The 10908-nt window shown below is 39.9% G+C and overlaps 1 pseudogene; it reads left to right on the top strand.

Moving 5' to 3' along the window:
* Positions 1–1457: 1457 nt before the first annotated feature.
* LOC116682768 (ADAMTS-like protein 2) lies at positions 1458–8494 on the top strand (annotated as a pseudogene).
* The last annotated feature ends 2414 nt before the right edge of the window (positions 8495–10908 follow it).

Here is a 10908-nt window from a genome sequence, read left to right on the forward strand (position 1 = left end):
GAGACCAAGTCATCACCAAGACCAAAACTTTGAAGGGTTGAGACAGAGTCAGGACAAGACTTTGAGAGGTTGAGACCGAGTCAAGACCAGGAATTTGAGGGGTTAATCCTAGACTTGAGGGGTTGAGACCGATTCAAGACCAATACCAGACCAGTGTCAGACAGCCAGAGCTTCTCCCGCCTTCACTTTCTTGGGCGTGTGTGTTAAGGGGGCGGGGAGAGGGGGTTTAACGGTAACAGATTTCAAATTAAAAATGAGTTATTGGTTGCATTTGAAGCAGGAAGTTTTACATCCAATCACTGTAATGCTCTTAGCACATAAAACTAGACAATCCCCAGGCAACTTAGTGATATCCCTTGAAATAAAATCCTGAGTCCTCTTCATCTGAGACCGAAACAAGACAAAGTAAAATTGCGGTCGATTCCGAGACTGAGACCTTCAAAAAGTCTTGGCACCAAGAGCAATCTTTGTACTACAACACTGGATTGTGCAGGGATTGATTTAGACAATGTTTCAGCCACCTCTTTGGATATGATGGCATATCTTTTTTTATTACAACTACGCTAACACAAGGAAATGCGAAAAGTGGTTGGAAAGCAGCCTTTGTAGAATGAAGTGCTTCCCACTTGGAAAATGGAGTGCTGCAGCAACAAGGTAGAAGTATGGCTGAACAAGCTAAATATTTAACAAGTGCTGGTTATAAATGTGGTGGTAGATAGTAGTTTGAGATAACATGAGGATTAGTCAGAATGAAGTACTTTGAATGGGTCTGAGAAGTTATATGTACTGTTTTGCTCATGGTGACAGCTGCCACGGCAACTCATTACGGAAACATACTCATTTTTTTATTATGAACACTAAATGTCTGTGAATCACAAAGTAGTGTTTATTCCGCAAATAAAATAGCAATGGGGAGATGTCAAATAAAGCTGTTGTGGGCGTAACTGACTGTATACCAGAGGAAAGGTTTTGGATAACTTTCTTTCTTCTTTTTTTACTAATAGTGCATTTATTTTTCAAAGTGTAGCCTGTAAATCAAGCAACATTTTATCACCCTACCTCGAAGAGTTTAAAAAAAAAAACTTTGTTTACTGATTTTTTTTTAACAAAAACCGTTGCATAATAAGTTCCAACACTACACACGCACATACATTACAAACACATTAATTGCTTTACATATGTGTAGTTTATCAAGTATACACAGAGTATACTTACCAGTGATCTTTGTTAGTTAATGTGTGATCTTAGAGTAATAGATGTTACGTAAAAAAGGGTGCTAACGCATCACGAGTTGCCGGTTTCATACATTTCTAGGCCATGACCCTATCTCTGTGATACTGGAATGATAGTGTTTGATGCAAGCTGAAGACATTGGCAATACACTCTATTATGTTATGCATCTTGTGAGTTGTCCATGTAATACAGTGTAACCATGTTGTATTCTGTCTCTGTCTCAGGCTGTCCACCACCCAGAATGTAAACAGCTCATATTGTGTTGGCTCTCCTAAGCAGTACCAGCTCGTCCAGACCAGGTATGAGCTACAATATATTGATACTATACGGATTAATTCTCTATTAAGTCCTTAAGAAGACAGAGGGTAATGCAGTGGTTCCCAAAATAAATATATTTATTTATATTGCATCATTTAAATAAATGATGCATGTTGTGCTTGTGAAAGTTTGTGAAAGGACTGCTGGTAAACGTGAGGCAGACGACGAAGCTGCACCAACACCACAACTACCAAACCAAGGCAAGAAAATATGTAGCGCTGACCACAATTTAATCTAAGGCTAGATTTGACTGCCAGTCTCCCAGTCAAATCCCATTGTGTCTCATTGACTATCCCTTCGCGGAGAGAAACAACTGATTGGTGCACACTCCTCTCTCTTTCTCTCTCTGTCTGTCGCTCCCCTTCACAGAGAAACAGCTGATCTCAATTCAAAGGGGTTTATTGGCATGGAAAACAGATGTTTACATCGCCAAGCATGTGTGAAATAAAAAGACAATGTGCATAAAAGGACTTTAGGAACAATCTACTGGCCTAAACATTGTAATCAAATATATATCAATATAAATAGTTAAGTTTAACTAATATCAACATAAAGGCCTATATTTCAAAATGTATCTACAAAAGGGGCCTGCTGAAAAAGTTTGGGAACCACTGGGCCATGGAAGAAACTAGTTAAAAACCAACAAACTCCGCCCGTTAAGCTGCAAGTGTCCTTTTCTACATGTGTTTGTGTAAATTTTGTTTTGTGTTTCAAAGCCCTGTCCCAGCCCAAGTGTGAGCTTCAAACAGCACCAGTGTTCCCAATTCAATCTAAAGCCTTTGGAAGAAGATACTATCAGTGGATACCTTTTATCCAGGTATAATATCAATCTACTAGTCTTTGTTTGTCTGGTCTGTCTGTCTGTATGTCAGGTATCACTCTTTAACATAGTCCATGGAAACCACAATGCCTTGGTGTGGCCTCTCCATACTCTTTCAGCTGTCTATACTGGCCATTAACATTCACAACACGGCAGCTGTCCTTTCTTGAATAAGTAAACTGTTGTGTGAAAGATTGAGTTTGCTCATGTACCACTTTGTTACTTGAGTTAATCCATCATACTTTTGGAAAATATGCCAGACTTTGACCAGAAAGGATAATTTCATCTCTAGTCCGGCAATAGTTAAAAGCAAAACATACGAAAACAAATAGCCTGCACTACAGAGAGACAAGAGAGAAATTTCTTATGTCACACAGATCAATGACAGACTGCATTACAACACAATGTAAAGTGGAGCAGCTCTTACTCTAAGCATAATAATGACAAAGCAGTCAACAAACAACACACGTTTCTCTTAAGGATGTAGAGGACTGATAGTTGGCACTGTTTCTTAGGGAAGTCGTTCCGACCCTGGGAGGCTCTAACAGAAAATGCAGATTGGCCAAAACTACTTTGTCTCCTCGGAATAAGACAATCTCCTCTAGTTCCACAAAGTAAAGAAACGGCAGCACATCTCCTCATCTCAAGTCCCAAGTTAAGGAAGACAAAACACTGTCGAAGTGAAGAAGGCTTTGTGCCAAAACGTGCCAGCGTTGATTTATTGACAATTAAACAAGCAAAATGATTTGAAATGAAAGGATTTTGTCCTCCTTAACTTGAGATGCTACCTTTTCTTTACTTTTTGGAACCTGCCTATTAGATTTTGGGGTTAGCACTCCACTGAGAATCTCCATTGTTGAAGCGCAAACTCCTTTTTCATCTCAGTCTCCTCTAGTGTTTGCTCTTGAAGTAGTTAAAGTTGTACTAGGCAACTGATATGACGATGAAATGATAACCACAGGTAACTAATTGAATTTTGTAGACGTCATTGCACAGAATATTATATATTCTAATGTCATTAAAGTAAACGTCTTTTTAAATATGTAATTTCCTGTGTAGCTGATTACATCAGCATCTCCAATAAGCCCTGTGACCTGCAGTGTACAACCATCAGCGGTGAGCGACAGCTGCTGGTTCCCGCCCACGATGGTACATTCTGCAGCGATGCCAAATACCATGGAGTCTGTATAGAGGGAATATGTCAGGTAACCTAGCAAGAAACAGATGGGATTTTACTTTTATGGAAGAATTACTTATGTGAATTTGATTCAGCTTTTTTTTAACATTTAGCTAATGTTTCTTTGTCTTCAGGTGAGAGAAATCCACTGCCTGGATGAGTAAATAACTTAAATAACACCCTGAGTGTTTTCAATTTAAATTTCTCTTCTCCTCCAGCCTGTAGGTTGTGATGGAGAGCTGTACAGCACTAAGACAGTAGACCGATGCGGAGTATGCGGAGGCAACGGGACATCTTGCCAGCGCATCTCTGGTTCATACAGGAAGGCACTCGCACAGTTAGGTAACACACACACAAAAACACATGTAGACAGATGTGCATACGAGTATGAATTTCATTATTCATGAGTTATGTTAGTTACCCAGTTGTTTGAATTTGTTACAATTGCACAGCAACACTACATACTGTATGCTGGATCAACATTTCTTTTCTTTTTTTAAGTTATTTTTTGGCCATTTTTAGGCCTTTATTGACAGGATAGCTGAAGAAATAAAAGGGGAGAGGGGGAATGATATGCAGCAAAGGCCGCAGGTTGCAGTCCAACATGGGCCCGCTGCGTTGAGAAGTAAACCTCTATATATGGATCAACATTTCTATACCACTCTTCAGTCAGCCATTGCCTTTTGAAGGTTTTCTGGCCTTCAGCGTCCCTTCTCATCCAAATTTTACAGTAATTAATTCTTTCAGAATGTCTTGACATAGACGCCTGGAACATAGACTAACATAGACATGGAAGTCTGTCTCTATAGAAGTCAATGGGAAAATGACCCTACTTCTAACTTGATTTATTACCTCACTTACATTTTTCTATTGAATTTATGGTCTCAATCGCTAGTTTCAAGTCTTCTTCAATACAGCAGGATGTTCATTTAGTAAATTATGGTCACATTTATTTTAAAATAGACAATAAAGCAGGGATGCTTTAGGGGCGACACACTGACCTGTCAATCATGACAAAGGCTTAGCAATGCTAAGCATTGCTAAACTGCATTTAGCAATGCTAAAAATAGACCTGATCTTGTTTTCGGGGTTGTCCGTTTTTAGTCTTAAACTTTGGGCCTCTCACTCTGTGTTGTTTGGAACATTTTGGTCACCTAAAAATGTATTGTTCAGTGTTCTGCCAAACAAGCTAGTGTTAGCTGGTAGGGCTGGGTAATATGGAGAAAATCAAATATCACAATATTTTGTACCAAATACTTTGATATTGAAGTTGCAAAGATATTGTACTGTTGACAATTACTGCTTTCCCCAAAATATTTACACAGTGAGATTTGTGATGGACAGTCATCAGTAATGTGGATATAATGATTAAATGGGTAATGGCAAATAACAGAACATGACATCACATTAATGTAATGCAGCTCGTAAAAACGAAAAAGACTTACACTTATGTCATATTACGATATTACAATATCAAAATCTAAGATGATATCTAGACACATATCACAATATCGATATAAAATTGATACATTGCCCCGACCTATTAGCTGGTAATTTAAGGGATAGTTTGCCAATTTTGTGTTCTGTTTTACGTGCAGATAAATGGCGGCAGTACTTGGAGGTTTGTGTTTACCCGTCAGTAAATCTCTACTGGATGACTCGCTTTAAAAAGGGTAGAAAATCAGCAATTTTTCCTCCTTTAACGTGTAGCTTAGCGCAGAGCCTTTGCAAGCATACACTGGTTGGCAGCGTCATCCTCCGAGCTCCACCCACTCGGCAAAAATCCTCACCTCCGGTTGCAAAAAACAAGATGGCTTTGTTTTTGTTTTCATGTAAATGCTCGCACACGTACCACACACACCACAACACACACACATACACACACACACACACAGTACACTAATGTTAGCAGTACTAACAGTAAGCTACTTAGTTAGCAAGCATTAGAGATTGCAGTTAGCTAACGTTAAACGCTAATTTACACAGCAAGGCTTTACTTTTATTTAAAAACAAAACATCGAATACAGCCCCGACAGGAAATATGGTCAATGCTTACACCTAAAGGTGCACTATGAGTTCCTGCATGGTCACTTCTGTTGATGTTCAAAACAAAACAGAGCAAGCTTGCCTTATCCCCCATGTTTCCTTAACTGTCATGACTGTCACAAACCCCCACCCCTCCCCCCACCATCTTGTCGGTGATTGGCTGGAGCGGTTTGTCGTATTGTGGTGCACAGCCTGTGCCCCTAGTGTTTGTCTCCCGAGACGGACAGTGTACACAGGAGGCAGGCAGCTCAAGGAGAGATGCTACAATTTGAGACAAAAATGAAAATCGCACTGTGCACCGTTAATACTAAACCTTGTAGTAATCTAGTAGTTTCGCTGTTAGGGTGTTTGTCCTCAAATCCGAAACTTACGCGTCTCTTTATCTGATGGGGACCCACGCCTGCAAACAGCAGTCAGGCACTGCCAAGACAGCTCTATAGAAACCTACGGTTGATGTCATGAAGACTACGTCCATGTTATATGCAGTCTATATGGCTCAACAGAAACACGCATTTGTGACATTTTGGCATGTTTTTTTTTCATGTAGTACACAATTTTTGTACACTTTTTCCTGATGATTAGTTCACACCTGACAATCGTCCTGTGTGTGAAGTAGGTGTTTTTTTTTTTGTCATCAGGCTACGTGTTCATCACCAACATCCCAGCTGGAGCTTCAGACATTCAGATCATAGAGAGACATAAGACGGAGAACATCCTGGTGAGAACCTACCACTTTTTTCAGGTCAATAAACTGGGTGTATCAAATTAATTAAAAGCAACATTTAAAGAACAAAAGTACCAATGTAACAGTTTGTACGACTTTTTTATTATTTCTACTATGATTAATGAAATACGTTAGGCTAATATGACCTGGACTTTATTTCTTGTTTGGATCTTCTTGTCTAATTCTAATAGGTCTTAATTGTTCTGTGGTTTTTTTTTGGGATCATGGTCTGATTTGAATATCACTGTCTAAGTCCCTTACCCTGATGTTTCCCTCTTATCTAGCCCTTCAGATGAAGCTGGTCATTTCTTTGTCAACGGAAACTCTGTTTGACAATCCTCAAAACTTCCATGTGGCAGGAACAGTGTTTAAATACCGACGTCCAAGCATATCTTCTCTGCTGGCTGGAGTATATTATTGCCCAGGGACCAACACTTCAAGGCCTGAATGTTATGGTAGTACACCCGCACATAACATACACACACACAAACAAAAGTATATGTGTACAATACATTTTCAGATTAATTGACAGACATCTGGTGCGTGGCTTGCTCCCAAGGTGTCCCTCACCTTCTGCTCTCTGTGTGTTGCCGTTCTCAAAATCCCTTTGCTTGGGTATCAAACTTCAAGCTAGCAAGCTGTGTTTTGACACAATTTGGATCATGCATCAAGGCAGACCTGCTTGGTTCTTTTGGGGAATGATTCTAAAGAATTACAAAGAAGAAGTTTACGGCGTCTACTATTTAACTGGGACATTTTGTGGATGAAGTACACACGGCAATACACTGGTATGAGCAAATTACTTTCAACCATGTATCTAGCTAATATAAATAAATGTGTCAACAGTTAATATCATTGGACATAATATTGTATGTGGCATTTTCTTTTGCGGCGGGCAAATGTTCAAGTTACTTCCTGAGACAATTTTGCAGGGCCACTGTTGTCTGGAGCTTAGCGCCGCCCAAGACAATTGATTTGATTTGGTTTAAAGAAATGCAAACAACCAAGACAGTGTTTCATGCCCCCAACGTTGCCTGGCATGCACTAGGATTAGGCAATGGTTAGGTTTAGGGTTAGGGATAATGTTAATGTTGGGGTTAGGTGCCTTGGAGTTGACATTGGGGCTTAAAACACCATTAATTGCTTTTCCCCCATCCCAGAATGTATCTGATGAGCAATGCAAGACCACATTTTCTATAATAAAGAATTACTTAATTCCAGTATGAGTCATTAACCTGTGATTTTCTAATTGAACATGCAGTACTACAACCTGAATGGGAAGCTCCCCCACATCACCTACGACTACACCATCCCCTGCACATCTCATGATATTACTGCGGCCGAAAGCATCACCAGAGGCCCTCCCACGCACATCTTAACCTCACCTATAACGAGGAAATGAGGATGTCAGAGGGTTTCAACTCACAACGAAGAATCACAGCAGAGGGAGGTGCAACATCTGTCCATCACTTCACCACCCAGCTGGGAGCTGGTGGCCACACGTGTCCAGCTGCAGGAAGAAGAAGAGGAGGAGAAGGAAGTAGTGGAGATCAGGACGCCCAGCCCTCCACCACCGCGGCCATGTTGGTCTACAGACCGGCTGATGTCACCAGTCACGTGTTCAGCCACAATGATGTCGAGGAGCAAGGTCTCCCAGTACCGTCTGGCTACCGTGAGTCAGAGATGGATCTGTCTATTAATAACAAAATCAATTATGACATTGTCTCTGTGACATTCAGTATATTTGATTGATATATATTTGTTTACTGAAAGGATCACCATTAGCTGGCGCCAAGGCTTCCTGGGCCCAAAACAACATTAAATCAGTCATATTCAAACGGAAAATATTAAAACATTTTATGATACCTACAAGAAAAAAACATAACACACTCTAACAAGTATAACACAAAAATATAAAGGGAAATGAACCAAAAAACAAAACAAAGTATCTAAAAAACTGATATGAAATGATAATGATATTAATGATACTGAAATTATATTACACAACATGACCATGGGTTTAGCGTTAACATCTAGCTAGCTCACAAAGACAGAGAAGGCAAACAGATATAAAAAATAAAATATAAAATCTCAGGATACAACATGTAAATGTAAAAGACCATTTTTTTTCCTTTTGTTGGCAGCAGAACCTAAGGATGGCACTGTCACTTCATGATGACTGGTTTTGAAAAATTAATTTTTGTGCATCTAATTTTACATTAATGTACTCCATAGCTGATTCCAGATTTTTTTGGATATCATTACCCATTTGAGGGTTTGATAAATGATAGGGCTGTCAATCAATTAAGCACTTCCCATTTGTAGTAGATACTGGCTGTTACATTACCAAAATCCAAATGTCAATACCCTTGTATTGGTGTTGTGGGCCTGCCTGCCTGCCTGCCTGCCTGCCTGCCTGTCTGCTGTCTGCCTGTCTGTCTGTCTGTCTGTCTGCCTGCCTGCCTGCCTGCCTGTCTGCCTGTCTGCCTGCCTGCCTGCCTGCCTGCCTCCCTGTCTGTCTGCTGTTGTTGTGGAAGTTTCTGTTCAGCGAGGGGGAATTTGTAAAGAGAAGAGACCTTGTTGAAACAAAATAAAGACAGGCTAGAGACTAGATTAAAAGTTTGGATATTCGGTGAAAGAGTTTAATTATTTTCCGAGAGAACAATCAAACAAATGACGAGAATGGCAGTTCACAATGAAACAGTACAAGTGACATTACCATTCTGGTAATACAATCAGTAATACACTTCTTTATATGCAGTGCCCCCAGAGGAAAACCAGCCCTTGTTTGGAAACCAGTTTAATCTCAAACATAACAATCAGTGGACCTCAGGCAGACAGTTGGAGCTCTTACGTATTTCTGAATCTGTCCCTCGTGTGTCCAAGTGTCTTGACCGGTCATTCTATCTTAGTTAAAAAGGACATCTTGTCTCTTGGATAGGCTCTGGTCTCGACCTGGGACCTGCTATGATAAAACACCGTTCTAGGCAACTGTTTCTGTCAGGCTCCACGTCATCTATCCTCATTGGGAAAATGCAAAGTCATAACATATCCAGTTGTCTCCTACAAAGAGATCACACTGAGGACAGATACAGGAACAAATACTCTGAGAGGCATTGAAGATATTATTATGAATAATTAATACGAAAATCATTGGTTACATGTAATTTTCCCATTACATTCCCCCCTTTTGATTACATACTAATCACAACACAATTGAAAATTACTGAAAAGACAAAAAAAATGTTTTTTTGTGATGACTTTAAACCTCTTAGTTCAAGCTACCACTACATCTTAGTCTAAAAGAAAGATGAGAAGTAAAATGGAATTTATGAATCAGGAACTACTGAAATTTGGAAGCTGAGTCTGAGTTAAAATTCGTCGTCTTTGTAGGTGGGCAGATCAAACAGACCAAGATCATCATCATTTACTTGCACTGCCTGATACTGAACCCTTTCAAAAGTAAACAAAGAAAATAATCATTCATATTAATGGATAATACAACAAATGCTTCAAAACAGAAACAGATCACAGAGATTACTGGAACCACAATATCCCCATCCAAGCCTTCCACCCCTCCCCAAATATCCAAGCGCCCCAGACACCTAAAAACATGTGAGGGACATTTTGAGCCCTAAGACTATTGGCGAGTGGTTTAGCTGATGGACGGTGTCAGTGAGGTTACCTTCAATGTCTGGGATTAATGCGCAGCATTGATCACCTAATACATGGCAGTGGCCCCCCCCTGAGCTGCTAACAGTAAATCTAGACCCATCGGTGCTAAAGTAACATGTTACGCATAGCTCACAAGGTTTTAGGAAAATCGCTGAACCCTGCAAACATGACGGCGGTCAGATTTTCCAAACTTTCATGTATCTTATCAATATCATGTGCGTTATTAACTAAACCCTACACGGAAGAATTCCCGAAACAATTTGCTACTGTAACTCATCATTTTACATTAAGCTCTTAAGTAGAGTGCAGTCAGTGCACAATAGTTAATTAGGTTTAGCACGAGTGTTTTATGGGTGAAGCCGTTTCTGTGAGTGGGGAACAATTAATCATTAATCACATTAATCATTGATCCCTACATCGTGTGTAAATTTGCTGATTGAACCCAGTCATACGTTGGAATATGAGTGCGTTGTCTTTGTCAGAAGAAAGAACTCATTTATTTTGCACAATGTTAATCATTTGAGTTGATTTTGTCATTTTTGGACTGAAAGTAATCGCATGGGTTGCAACAGAAATAGTTGATGCATTAGCTACTACCATGAAGTCTGTTGTCTTAAGGTTGTTGTTTGTTTATATTTCTCGTACCCCGGTTTCCATTACGGTCTAGAGAAAGGTGAAGAGCGCTCTACTCTTTTACCCCCTTTATTTGATGACTGAAAACTGAGTGTGCGTGTGTACCGTGCATCTGTAGTAACATTTAATGGGAGAAGAAGTGGTGTTAGAATAAATGATGTCAGTTTTCTCTATCATATCTGTCTAACAACAAAAATGCTACCCCACAGACACAGACAGGACACAGAGAACAAGAATACATTTTGAACCCCCCCATGTGAGGCGGATCCCACGTCTGTCTTT

Source organism: Etheostoma spectabile, unplaced genomic scaffold (assembly GCF_008692095.1).
Source record: "Etheostoma spectabile isolate EspeVRDwgs_2016 unplaced genomic scaffold, UIUC_Espe_1.0 scaffold00018854, whole genome shotgun sequence".
NCBI lineage: Eukaryota > Metazoa > Chordata > Actinopteri > Perciformes > Percidae > Etheostoma > Etheostoma spectabile.